Below are 14,618 nucleotides of genomic sequence, written 5' to 3' on the forward strand. Positions count from 1 at the left end.
CGGCGGAGGCGGCGGCCGGGGGGGGGGGAGGGAATGAGTGAAAGAAGGAAGGAGGAGATACAGACTGGATGGAGAGACAGAAAGACAGGAACGGAAGGACACAGAGAAACCGAGAAAGCAAAAAGAGAAACAAGATGAGAGCGCGAGAGAAAATAGAGACAGGAAAACAGAGAAGGAGGGGAGAATGAAATTAGACTCCCTTAGACCGACAGAGACAGAGACAGTCAGAGACAGAAACAGAGGCAGAGGCAGAGGTAGCAGGTTTGTAGAGAAGAGGAGGCAAGGAGGGGAGTAGGCGAGAGAAGATGCAAGGGAAGGCAAGACAGGGGCAATTGACAAATTGAAGAAAGGGGCCAAAAGGACCCTGAGGACAAGGATGATGACACAATGCTAGGCTAGACGACAGTGGGGCACAGGAGGAGGATATGGATGGAGGGAAAGGAAGAAACCTTTCCATATCTGTGGTCCTATTCTGCTGTTAAAGCAACACTCCCCCATTTACCTCTTCAAACATACCTCTCTTCCCTTCCTCTTTTTCTATATGTGATAAGTGGACTGGTAAGTTTTTTGGGATGTACATTCAACTCTCAATTAATTAAAATAACCAAAGGAACTCTAGTGTGGATAATCCAAAGATTTTTCCCTTTGCCTTTGGAAAACATCCTGTTTTTTTCTTTCAACATCAGCAGGCTCTCCTTTCCTCATTATACTTTACTGGAGCTGATAACGCAAGGAGTTTGCCTTCCTTGAGCTCACATTGACTGATTAGGGGAAGCAGGCATAAGTTGCTGCTATATTGGTGGGGGGGGGGGGAGAAGAAGGCAGCCTGGGATAAAAATTCAGCCTCAGAGAACCATCAAGCAGCCAGAGGATGCTCACATAGACAATACCAAGTTAACTGAATTCACAAGGTAGAACAAGGGCAGAAAGAAAGCCCAGGAGAAATTCAGGCTGACTTGATGTGCATTATTCTAAGCCTTAGAATTAAGGTTGAGTGAGGCCAGCCTTCAGGGATGGCCAAGGTGTTCCATAGGTGCCAATCCCTGCTGCAGGAAAAGACTTCCCTACTGCAATCCTTCATGCACTCATTTAACAAATGTTTACTGAATTCCTACTTTGTGCAAGGCCCTGGGTGACGTTCTACCTTGTGAATTCAGTTAACTTGGTATTGTCTATGTGAGCATCCTCTGGCTGCTTGATGGTTCTCTGAGGCTGAATTTTTATCCCAGGCTGCCTTCTTCTCCCCCCCCCCCACCAATATAGCAGCAACTTATGCCTGCTTCCCCCAATCAGTCAATGTGAGCTCAAGGAAGGCAAACTCCTTGCGTTATCAGCTCCAGTAAAGTATAATGAGGAAAGGAGAGCCTGCTGATGCTGAAAGAAAAAAACAGGATGTTTTCCAAAGGCAAAGGGAAAAATCTTTGGATTATCCACACTAGAGTTCCTTTGGTTATTTTAATTAATTGAGAGTTGAATGTACATCCCAAAAAACTTACCAGTCCACTTATCACATATAGAAAAAGAGGAAGGGAAGAGAGGTATGTTTGAAGAGGTAAATGGGGGAGTGTTGCTTTAACAGCAGAATAGGACCATAGATATAGAAATGAAAGGAACATCAGAGATTGCCTAGCTCACCCCTCTCATTATATAAATGAGGAAATTAAAGTCTAGATTGGTGAAATTACTTGACTAAGTACACACAGGTAGTAGGTTACAAGGCTGGGATTTGAACTGAGGCCCTCTACTCTAAATTCAATGGTTTTTCAGTTACACCTTGCATTTGCAAGCATTAATATATTTGGAGGGGAGGGGAGAGGCAATCAGGTTAAGTGACTTGCCCAGGGTCACATAGCTAGTAAGTGTCTGAGGCCAGATTTGAATTCTGGTCCTCCTGACTCCAGGCCAGTGCTTTATCCACTGCACCACTCAGCTTGCCCCCATTAATACATTGTTGTTCAAATATCAGAACATTCAATCCTGAAGCCTTCCAGCTACTTAGAATAATACTATGCTTAAGCACTCAGCACTCAGGCTCTTCATTCATTCTTTTTTTTTTTAACTAGTCCTTATTGAACACTTACTATATGCATAGTGCTTAGATGGATGAGACCTGGTCCCTGACTTCAAAGAGTTCACGCTCTTACTAGGAAGATAAGGAACATACACAGATGAAAAAAAAAATTGCAGAAAAAAAAAGTGTGCAATACAACCAATGTACAGGGGAGAAGAATAATTGTATTTAACAAGAGATAACAGCTCAAAGAATGTGCATGTGTGGCCTCTCAATTCATCCTCCATTCTTGTCTATGATGACGTTTAGATAAAGGAGCAACAGCTGTGTTTCTGTGATAGTTAGAAACATAATCATGCCCAGGGTAGTAGGACAGACCAAATGTCCTCTCAAGGTCCCTTCCAGGGCTCTGACTATGACCCTACCAAAGGTTGCAAAAAAGAAAACTATTATAACCCAGGTCACTAGAGCAAAGGAAGTATGATGGGAAGTGTGGTCCTCGGAGTCAAGAGGTCAATGGTCAGATCTAGGCACCTTTTACACACAGACACACACACACACACACACACACACACACACTGTGTGGCCATGGATGAGCATAGAAAGAGCAATAGATATGGTGTCAGAACATTTGAATCTTGGCTCTGCTATTATTAAATATAGGCAAACCACTGGCGCTCTCTGATCCTCAGTATCCTCATTTATAAATCTCTAAATTCTGTTCCAGTTTCAAATTCTATAAACCAATATGCCTCTTCACTTCTCTTAATCCCAAGTATTTCACCTGTAAGTGAAGGAAATAAAACTCCTGTGAGTAGGGATTGTTTCATTATATTTATATACCCATCCTGGCACAGTGTTTGGCACACAGGAGGCACCTAATAATTGCTCGCTGATTGATTGATTGATTACACTGTATCCATGGGAATATGGTGAGGAAAATGTTTCATTACTCTTCAAACAATAAGCAAAATGGGAACCATTACTATTAGAATAGTTAGTATTTTTTAATGCCTTCCATCCAAGAACCTCAGACCATTTAGTTTGTTATCAGGCTACCCAATTGTTGTTTTGTGGGGTTTTTTTTAAATGACTGGCCTGCTTGCATCTAACAGAAGGGTGACTTCACCTCTTATAAAGTCTGGTCCTTTATGACATGCCATATCACCACAATGGGAGGTAAGGCTCAGAGAGGAAGCGAAGGATGTGGGATTTAATTAAAGTGGCTTGGCTCCAAAGCAAAAGCTAGAAATGAAGCACTAGCCATCTTTGGCATCAGCACCTTCAAAGGAACTTTGCTGTGTCTCAAGCTTCCATTCAGACTCTGGAGAGACCTTGAAAATCTCAGGGAGTCTTCCTCCTGGCACTAAAATGGAATGATCCAGTGAACAGGTTGGGGGCCCCTGAGTCCACTGCTTCCTTCAGGCAACACACTGAAGCTGGGTATTGCTAATCTAAAACACTCCTCATGAACACAGTCAGGCTAAAGGAGGAACATGCTATCTCTAGAGCTGGGTGAGATGGATAGCACCCAGCTAACATCAGCAATAATGAAAGCCCACTGGCTCCTTTATGAGTGCATTCTCTGGCAAGAGCAGTCAGAGCAAGTTAAACTCATTTTGGTCTGTACAGTCAGCAGCCATTCCTTGGCCAAAAGAGAAGTACACTCTTACTAGTTTAACTGTCTAGAAGGAAGGCAAGTTCTAGAATGCATAAGGGAGAGCTGGGGCTGGGCTCAGGGGTCAGGGGTCAGGGGTCTGAGGCTCAGGCTGCAGTCTGGTCTCTGGACAATAGGCTCTGGACTTGGGACAGAGCTGGGCTGCTTTAGACATCTAGCTTCTGAGAGTTGTTCTGGGTCAGACTGTGTTTTTCTGGGAGCTGGGCTCAGAGTTCAGAAAGAGGGATTGGAGAGTGAATTGGGCTCCAGATGATGAGCTCTAGGGACTGGGCTCTGGGCTCTGCATCTCTGAATAATCAAAGTGGTTGCCATAAATAACCTGAGGCGGGGTATGGGGTAGGGAAGGAGGGGCAATAACATTTGCTTTATTCACATTTATGTAGCTTACAATTTGCAAAGTGGTTTTCTCATACAGCCCTATAGATAAGTATTATCCCTATTTTGCAAATGAGAAACAGTCTCTGGGAGACATGATTTGCTGCCTGATTAATAAATATCCAAGGTGGGATTTAAAGGCAAGTCTTCTGACTCAAGTCCAATACTCATTTCAATAGCCATTACAATTTGAGACTAAATAGCATAAATAAATGATTCAAAATGGCCAGCTTCAGCATCATGTGACTACAGTCACTGGTCCCCCACACTACTTACTAAATCATCTCTTCTGAATGTGACATGGCATAGTGAAAAGAATGATGGATTTGAAGTTGAGACCTGGGTTCAGATTCTGTCTTTATCACTTACTCCTTTTCTGTCTGTCATTGGTTAAGTCACTTACCTTCCCTCTGACCTCTGTTTTTTGTTTTTGTTTTTGTTTTTCAGTAAAATGAGGATTAGCTCATCTCTGAGGTCATCTATGGGCAGCTAGAAGGCACAGTGGACAGAGTGCCAGGCCTGGAGTCAGAAAGACCTGAGCTCAAATCCAATCTCAGACACTTAACTAGCTGTATGACCCAGGGGAAATCACTTAACCTTGTTTGCCTCAGTTTCCTCATATATAAAATGAGCTAGAGAAGGACTTGGCAAACCGCAAACCACTCCAGTATCTTAGCCAAGAAAACCCTAAATGGGGTCCCGAAGACTTAGACACGACTGAAACAATTGAACAACAACAACATCACTTATAACTTCAAAATCTTGTGATACTATGACCTGGGGTCAAGTTCTAGCCCTGCAACATACTGCTTTATGACAATCTGAGACTCGACTCAGCTTCCCCATCTGTCAAATGGTAATATTAATGACTACCCTACATACTTTCTAGAAGTGTCGTGAAGACCAAGTGAGATCTGAGATATAAAGCACTTTTCACACTTTAAGGCTTTGTAGAAATGTGAGCTATTATTATTGTCGCATTTGCATTTGAAAGGTCAGAGGGGAGTTGAAATCCTTGGCACACTGTTCTCAGTTTCCAAGGAGAAATGAGATTTCATTTGAAAACACATTAGAGGCTGGGACCCTAAAATTAGGCTGATGGAAAGCTGGCTTTCCTGAGCCAGGTCTGATCCTCTACAGTCACCCAAGCCTCTAAGAGAGAACTCCCAAACTTCTCAAAACCTTAAAGGCATAGTTCCCTTTCCTTGTAACAAAATCTTCAGTCACACCTCTCACAACGTTCAAGGCTAGCAAAGTGCTTTACATGCAGTATCTGATCTGAAACTCTGGATAACCCTGTGAGGTAGATACTGAGGGTAGAATCATCTCCATTTTACAGATGAGAAAACTGAGGCTCAGAGAGTTCAAATGACTTGCCAATGTTTATAGGGCGGGTAAATGTCAGATGAGAGAATCTTCTTGACTCCAAGTCCAGCCAAGCTATGTCTCAAGGTGTACCTGGTAAGGAACAGGACAGTTCTTCTGCAGCCATGGCAGTCTTCTGACCTAATGAATGGCTCTGGGATTTTGAAAGGGGGAAGCAGGGAGGAGAGGAGGGGGAACAGGGACAAAGGCTTCCAGGGGAAAGGCCACTAGATGGAGCTGTGGACAGAGCACTGAAACTGGAGTCAGGAAGGCCTGAGTTCATAAGTAAGCCTTAGACACTAGCTATGAGACCTTGGGCAAGTCACTTCCCTTCAACCTCAGCCTCCTCATCTATAAAACTGAGATAATAATAAGATGAGATAATCCATGCAAAGCACTTTGCAAACCATAAAGTGCTGTATAAATGCTAGCTATTATTATAGGCCCTTGGTCCTTCCAAGTTGTCTCTATCAAGGGCAAATATCTTTATTTAAGAGAGGGAGTAACTATTATAGATTTAGTGCTGGAAGAAGGGACCCCAGAAACCATCTAGTCCAATTCCTTCATTTTACAGATGAGGAAACCGAGGCCCCATTTGGTCTAAATTCACACATGTGACCAGGGAACATCAGAGGCTACATATAGACCTAAGTCCACTATACCTCACTGCTGCCTGGACACAAGAAAACCATACGGATCCTACTAGGGCTTCCCAAGATTTCTTCTCCAGCCTCCATATCCTGGTTTTAAAAACAGCATGTATGTTCTGAACGATTCTGCATCCTGTCCTGCCCCCTCCTGCATATAGGACGGGTATGACATTGCTCTCCGAGTGTTCTGTCCATCATGTGGAGCATGGGGCAGCCAGGCAGTTTCATCTGAGTGTGACTGATGCTTCTCTTAAGCCCCACCCTCTTTCGGAGTCTCAAATCATTCTGCTCTTCCAAACTGAGTCATAAAGATCATCATCCTCTAACAGAAGCCCTTCTTGTTGTCCTTTATTTCCTCAAAACCTCATGGAGTCAGATATCATGAAGGTTTCAGGCCTCCCCACACATATGTACACTTGGACATGCTTATATGATCTCAAAAAGAGGAACTCTATAAACCTGTCTTTGGCATTGTTGGCCTCCCAGATGCCCTGGAGCTTCCAGGTGGCCTCCAATTGACTCCAGAATCAAATAAAAAATACTCTGCTTGGTATTCAAAGCACTTCATAACCTCAACCCCACCTACCTTTCCAGTTTTCTCACACCTTACTCCCACCACATATTCTTTGATACAATGATAATGGCCTCCTGGCTGTTTCATCAATAAGACACTCCCTTTCTCTGCCCAGGGCATTTTCTCTAGCTGTGCCTTATGCCCAGAATGCTCTCCCTCCTCATCTCTGCCTTGAAGTCCCAACTAAAACCCCATTTCCTGCAGGAAACTGTTTCCAGCCTCTCAACTCTAGCGCCTTCCCTCTCTTTTTCCTACTTATCCTGTATATTTATCCTATATATGTATATCTTCTATTTCCCATTTATCCTGTGTATAACTTGCTTGTATATACTTGTTCACTTATTATCTCCCCCATTAGATTGTGATCTCCTTGAGGGCAGAGACTGTCTTTTGCCTCTTTTTGTATCCCTAATGCTTAGCATAGTACCTAGCACATAGTGAACAGTATAAATGTTTATTAACTGACTGACACCCTAATTGATGAGGGAAAAGAAGAGAGCACAGCCCTTTGATGACCTCCCTTCCTAGGCTATGAAGATGAATGCCTTCACTTCAACTATTTGATATTGTGAGAGACATGCCTCCCAGCCCAGGGCCAGTGTTAGTATGTGCATGTTGGGAAGACGTACAGAAAATAAGATGTCTCTCCAGAACCATCAGAGAATTTTTAATGTCCCAGGCACTGGTTTCCTCCATATGGTCTCTAAGTGTGAAACATTGGCTCAAGATTGAACTTCAAATTCACACTTTTCCTCAGAATCCTTCTCCTATTCTTCTACTATATTCATTTGCTTTACCTTCTCCCCTCTGCCAATACATGATAGAGACCAACTAATCATAATATGTTTGAGCTGGAAGGAATCTTAGAAAGTATCTAGGGGGCAGCTAGGTGGCCCAGTGGATAGAGCACTAGCCCTGAATTCAGGAGGACCTGAGTTCAAATCTGGCCTCAGACCAAACACTTGACACTTACTAGCTGTGTGACCCTGGGCAAGTCACTTAACCCCAATTGCCTAAAAAAAAGAAAAAGAAAAGAAAGTATCTAGTTCAAAAGTCCATTTTCCAGATGGAAGTTGCAGCCCCGAGAAGAGAAAGTCAATTGGTTACAGTCACACAGATACTAAGCAGCAAGACAAGGATTTGAATCCAGGTCTTCTGACACCAATTTTAACACAATTTTCCCTACATCATATACTCAGCTGACCACAGAAAGGCCTGCTTTAGGATGTTTGCCCTGGTTTTCACACACTTTTACACAGACACACTGGTCTCAGGCTGCAATAGGAAAACAACACCAAGCCCCACACATTCTTGTCAGGGTAACGTTTTCAAGGACCACCAAAATTGAAGAAGAGGATATGCATGAGTAGGCAAGACTGGAGACAAATATTGACAGAAAGAAAAGGCAGAGGCAGATGTAGAAACAGTCAGGGATTATACTATCTGTGAGAGAGAGAGAGAGAGAGAGAGAGAGAGAGAGAGAGAGAGAGAGAGAGAGAGAGAGAATCACATTCATACATTTATTAAGTGCTTACTACATGCTAGGCACTATACCAAGAATGAAAAAACAGTCCTTACCCTCAAGAAGTTTACATTCTAACATGGAGAACAATGTATACAGGAGAGCAATAAAAAGAAGTAGATGGTACCAGTTCTGTGGTGTGATTTGGAGATGGTTGGAAAATGGCTTGAAGGTTGAGAGGCAGAACCAAGATGGTGGAGAAAAGGAAGCAACTCACCTGGCTCTCCCCAAAACCACTCCAAACACCTTTAAATAATGCCATAAAACAATTCTTGAAGTGATAGCATCTACAAAAGGACAGAGGGAAAGAATTTTCCAACCAAAGACAACGTAGAAGGTCAGCAGGAAAGGTCTGTTGCACATAGGTGAGAATGGAACATAGTTTAGCATGTCAGCACAGACCAGACCCCAGCAAACCAGGAGCTGGCCTTGGGAGTCATTAAATCAGCAGAGATTACAGAAGGAGATTATAAGGGTCTCTTTGCTGGTGCTGGGGGCCAGGGCTCTGTTGCTTTGCCCATACTTAGATCTGAGTCACAGTCCTGGGTGGGCAAGGAAGAACCCTAGCACACCAGAGCTTGCAGCCACAGTGGAGCAAAGAGCCTCATCACAGTTCCAGGGCAGGAAAGAGCGCTTATAGTCACTCACAGACCAGAGCACAGTCTAGGAGGATAGTAAACATACCTTTCCTTAGATCATACCACCTTGGAAAAACTGAAAACTTACAGGTTTCTAGAAGTATCTCTGAAAACAGCTGCACAAAACCCCTGAAGCTTGGGACAGTGTGCTCGCCACCCTGGAAGCAGAGCCCCACTTTAACAAAGAATTAGAAGTCAAGAAATAGACTGGAAAAATAAGCAAACAACATTAAAAAAAAAACTGACCATAGAAAGTTACTATGGTGACAAGGACTATGGTGCATAGTGACAATACACACTCAGAAGAAGATAACAAAGTCAAAGCTCCAACATCCAAAGCCTCCAAGAAAAATAAGAATTGGTTTCAGGCCCTAGAAGAGCTCATAAAGAATTTTGAAAATCAAGTAAGAGAGGTAGAAGAAAAATTGGGAAGAGAAATGAGAGTGATGCAAGAAAATCATGAAAAAAGAGTCAACAGCTTGGTAAAGGAGGCACAAAAACATACTGAAGAAAATAACTCCCTAAAAAATAGAATAGGCCAAATGGTAAAACAGGTACAAAAATCCAATGAGGAAAAGAGTGCCTTGAAAAGCATAATTGGCCAAATGGAAAAAGAGTTACAAAAGCTCACTGATGAAAATAATAAGTTAAAAATTGGAATTGAGCAAATGGAAGCTAATGACTTTATAATAAATCAAGAAACAATGAAACAAAAGCAAAGAATGAAAAAATAGAAGACAATGTGAAATATCTCATTGGAAAAACAACTTTCCTGGAAAATAGATCCAGGAGAGATAATTTAAAAATTACTGGATTACCTGAAAGTTATGATCAAAAAAAGAGCTTAGACATCATCTTTCAAGAAATTATCAAGAAAAACTGCCCTGATATTCTAGAACCAGAGGGTAAAATAGAAATTGAAAGAATCCACCAATCACCTCCCAAAAAAGATCCCAAAATGAAAACTGCCAGGAACATTATAGCCAAATTCCAAGGGCAGCTAGGTGGTGCAGTGGATAGAGCACTGGCCCTGAAGTCAGGAGGACCTGAGTTCAAATCTGGCCTCAGACCAAATGCTTGACACTTACTAGCTGTGTGACCTTGGGCAAGTCACTTAACCCCAATTGCCTAAAAAAAAAAAAATTCCAGAGCTCCCAGGTCAAGAAGGGAATACTGCAAGCAGGCAGAAAGAAACAGTTCAAATATTGTAGAGCCACAGTCAGGATAACATAAGATTTAGCAGTTTCTACATTATAGGATCGTTGGGCTTGGAATATGTAGTCTGGAGGGCAAAGGAGTTAGGATTACAACCAAAAATCACTTAACCAGCAAAACTGAGTATAATTCTTCAGGGGGAAAAATAGGCATTCATTGAAATAAAGGACTTTCAAGCATTCTTGATGAAAAGAAAAGAGCTGAATAGAAATTTTGACTTTCAAATACAAGACTCAAGAGAAGCATAAGAAAGTAAGCAGGAAAGGGAAATAATAAGGGTCTTAATAAGGTTAAACTGTCTACATTCTTTTTTTTTAATGGGGCAATGGGGTTAAAGGACTTGCCCAGGGTCACACAGCTAGTGAGTGTTATGTGTCTGAAGTTGGATTTGAACTCAGGTCCTCCTGACACCAAGTCCAGAGCTCTATCCACTGCACCACTTAGCTGCCCCAAACCGTCTACATTCTTACATGGGAAGATGATACTTATAAATCATAAAAACTTTCTCATTATTAGGGCAGTTAAGAGTATATAAAGACAGAGGACACAGATGTGAGTTGAATATGAAGGGATGATATCTAGAAAAATAAATTAAGGGGTGATAAAGAGGAATGCACTAGGAGAAAGGGAAAGGGAGGGATAAAATGGAGTAAATCATCTCATATAAAAGAGTCAAGAAAAAGCTTTTATGGTGGAGGGAAAAATGAGGGAGGTAAAGGGGGGCAGGGAGTGAATGAACCTTATTCTCATGGAAATTGGCTCAAAGAAAGAATAACATACACATTCAATTGGGTATAGAAATCTATCTTATCCTACTGAAAAGTAGAAGGGGAAGGGGATGAGAGAAGGGGGAGCATGACAGAAGGGAGGGCAAATTGGGGAAGGTGGTAGAAGCAAAACATTTTTGAGGAGGAACAGAGTGAAAGGAGAGAGGGAATAGAATAAATGGCAGGGGGAAGAGCACGGAGGGAAAATACATTTAGCAATCATAACTGTGAAAAAAAATTTTGAAACAAGTTTCTCTGACAAAGGCCTCATTTTTCAAATATATAGAGAATTGAGTCAAATTTATAAGATAAAAGCCTTTCCCCAATTGATAAATTGATTAAGACATATGAACAGTTTTCAGATGAAGTAATCAAAGCTATCTATGCCATATGAGAAGGTGCTGTAATGGGGCAGCTAAGTGGCACAGTGGACAGAGCACCCAGCCTGGAGTCAGGAGGACCTGAGTTCAAATCTGGCCTCAGACACTTGACACTCACTAGCTGTCACTTAATATTCCAAGTCACTTAAACCCATTGCCTAGCCAAAGAGAGAGAGAGAGAGTAGGTGCTCTAAATCATTATCAATTAGAGCAATGCAAATTGAAATAATTCTGAAGTACTACCTCATACCTATTAGATTGCCTAATAGGACAGAAAAGGAGAATGACAAATGTTTGAGGGGATGTGGGAAAAATGAGACATAAATGTATTGTTGGTGGAGTTGTGAACTATTCTTTAGAGCAATTTGAAACTAAGCCCAAAGGGCCATAAAACCATGCATACCTTTGACCTAGCCATGTCACAACAAGGTCTGTATCTAAAAACAGATTTTTTTTTAGGCAATTGGGGTTAAGTGACTTGCCCAGGGTCACACAGCTAGTAAGTGTCAAGTGTTTGGTCTGAGGCAGGATTTGAACTCAGGTCCTCCTGACTTCAGGGCCGGTGCTCTATCCACTGCACCACCTAGCTGCCCCCAAAAACAGATTTTTAAAAAAGGGCAGGAAAGGACCTATTTGTACAAAAATATTTAGAGCAGCTTTTTTCTGGTGGCAAGGACTTAGAAATTAAGAGGATGCCCATCAATTGGGGAATGACTGAACTATGCTATGTGATTGTAATGGAATATTATTGTGCTATAAGAAATGACAAGCAGGATGCTTTCAGAAAAACCTGGAGAGATTTACATAAGCAGATGCAAAGTGAAATGTACTGTGTACAAAGTAACAGCAAGAGGTGGAGCCAAGATGGCAGAGTGAAAGCAGTGACTTGCTTGAGCTCTCCCCCAAAGCCCTCCAAATACCTGTAAAACATGGCTCTAAACAAATTCTAAAGCAGCAGAACCCACAAAAAGACAGAGTGAAGCAAATCTCCAGCCCAAGACAACCTGGATGGTTGATCAGAAAGGTGTATCAAGCCTGGCTGGGAGAGGAAGGCAGTTTGGCGTGGGCGCACAGGCCGCAGCAAACCTGGAACAGGCCTCAGAGGGCTGAATTGTGGGCAGCTGTGGTGGTTTCCAGACTTCTCAATCCATGAGCACCAAAGACAACGTAGAAGGTCAGTGGGAAAAGTCTGGGTCTGTGATGAGAGAGACAAGTGCAGGGTCCCAGCCCCAGTCCCCGAGCCTGGCCTTGGCCCACAGACTGAGGGGGATCGAGTGGCTGATCAGAGAGGGATTGCAGGGATCTCTTTGCCAGTGCTAAGGCACTATTCTCTTGCTTTTCCCGTGCTTGGATCTGGGTCACAGTTCTGAGTGGTGGTCCTGAGGTGAGGAGGAACACTGTGTGTGGTGGAGCTTGTAGTGGCTGTGGAGAGAAATCCTCCTCACAGTTCCAAGGCAGAAAAGAGTGCTTCTGGTCACTCATGGACCAGAGAACAGGCCAGGAAGGGAGTAGATACCTTGCCTTTGATCATAGCACCTTGGAAGAACTGAAAATTTACAGGTTCCTAGAAGTATCTCTGAAAACAGCTGCACAAAACCCCTGAAGCTTGGGACAGTACATTCTACACACTGGAAACAGACCTCTACCTTAACAAAGAATTTATAACTAAAGTAATTGGCTGGGATCATGAGCAAACTGTGCAAAAAAAGTCAGACTATATTATCTTACTTTGGTGACAAAGAAGATCAAAGCACACAACCAGAAGAAGACAACGAAGCCAAAGCTCCTACATCCAAAGCCTCCAAGAAAAATATGAATTGGTCCCAGGCCATGGTAGAGCTCAAAAAGGATTTTAAGAAGCAAGTAAGAGAAGTAGAGGAAAAACTGAGAGTGGTGCTAAAGGAGACCCAAAAAAATGCCAATGAAAATAGCACCTGAAAAAATAGCCTAATGTCAAAAGAGGTCCAAAAAGCCAATGAGGAGAAGAATGCCCTAAAAAGCAAAACTGGCCAAATAGAAAAGGAAGTCCAAAAGCTTACTGAGGAAAATACTTCCTTAAAAATTAGAATGGAGCAATTGGAAGCTAGAGACAATTTGAGAAATCAAGGCACTGTAACACTAATCCAAAAGAATGAGAAAATAGAAAAGAATGTAAAATATCTCATTGGAAAAACAACTGACCTGGAAAATAGATCCAGGAGAAAGAACTTAAAAATTAATGGACTATCTGAATGCCATGATCAAAAAAAGAGCCTAGACATCATCTTTCAAGAAATTATCAAGGAAAACTGCCTTGATATTTTAGAACCAGAGGGCAAAATAGAAATTGAAAGAATCCACTGATCACCTCCTGAAAGAGATCCCCTAGGAATATTGTAGCCAAATTCCAGAATTCCCAGGTCAAAGAGCAAATATTGCGGAAACACAATCAGGACAACACAAGATTTAGCAGCTTCTACATTAAGGGACTGGAGGGCATGGAGTATGATATTCCAGAGGGCAAAGGAGATAGGATTACAGCCAAGAATCACCTACCCAGCAAAACTGAGCATAATCCTTCAGGGTGAAAAATTGGCCATTCAATGAAATGGGGACTTTCAAATATTCTTGAGGAAAAGACCAGAGCTGAATATAAAATTTGACTTTCAAATACAAGACTCAAGTGAAACATGGAAGAGGTACATAGGAAAGAGAAATAATAAGAGACTTGTTAAGGTTGAACTGTTTACATTCCTGCAGGGAAAGATGATATTTGTAACTCATGAGTCCTTTGTCAGTATTAGGATAATGAGAGGGGGAAAAATTATATGGATAGATAGATAGATAGATAGATAGATAGATAGATAGATAGATAGACAGACAGACAAATAGATAGATGATGGCACAGGGTGAGTTGAAGATGAAGGGTTGATATCTGGAAAATAAAATTAAGGGGTGAGAGAGGATTATACTGGAAGAAGGAGAAAGGGAGAGGTAGAATGGAGTAAATTATCTCACACGAAACAGACAAGAAAAGACTTTTACAATGGAGAGGAAATGGGGGAAGGTGAGAGGGAATGAGTGAATCTTATTCTCATAGGACTTGGCTTAAGGAGGGAATAACATACACAATGGGGTATGGAAATCTATCTTACCCTACAGGAAAATAAAGGGGGGAAGGGGACAAATGATCAGGGAGTTGATAGAGGGGAGGGCAAATTGGGGGAGGGGATAATCAAAAGCAAACACTTCTGAGGAGGGGACAGGGTCAAAAGAGAGAATAGAATAAGTGGGGGGTAGGATAGGATGAAGGGAAATACACTTAATTTTTCACAACATGACTACTATGGAAGTGTTTTGCATGACTACACATCTATAATCTGTATGGAGATGCTTGCCTTTTCAATGAGGGTGGGTGGGAAGGGAAGAAGAGAGAAAATTTGTAACCCAAAGTTTTAAAAACA

Source organism: Phascolarctos cinereus, unplaced genomic scaffold, assembly GCF_003287225.1.
Source record: "Phascolarctos cinereus isolate Bilbo 61053 unplaced genomic scaffold, phaCin_HiC Scaffold_2;HRSCAF=192, whole genome shotgun sequence".
Classification (NCBI taxonomy): Eukaryota; Metazoa; Chordata; class Mammalia; order Diprotodontia; family Phascolarctidae; genus Phascolarctos; species Phascolarctos cinereus.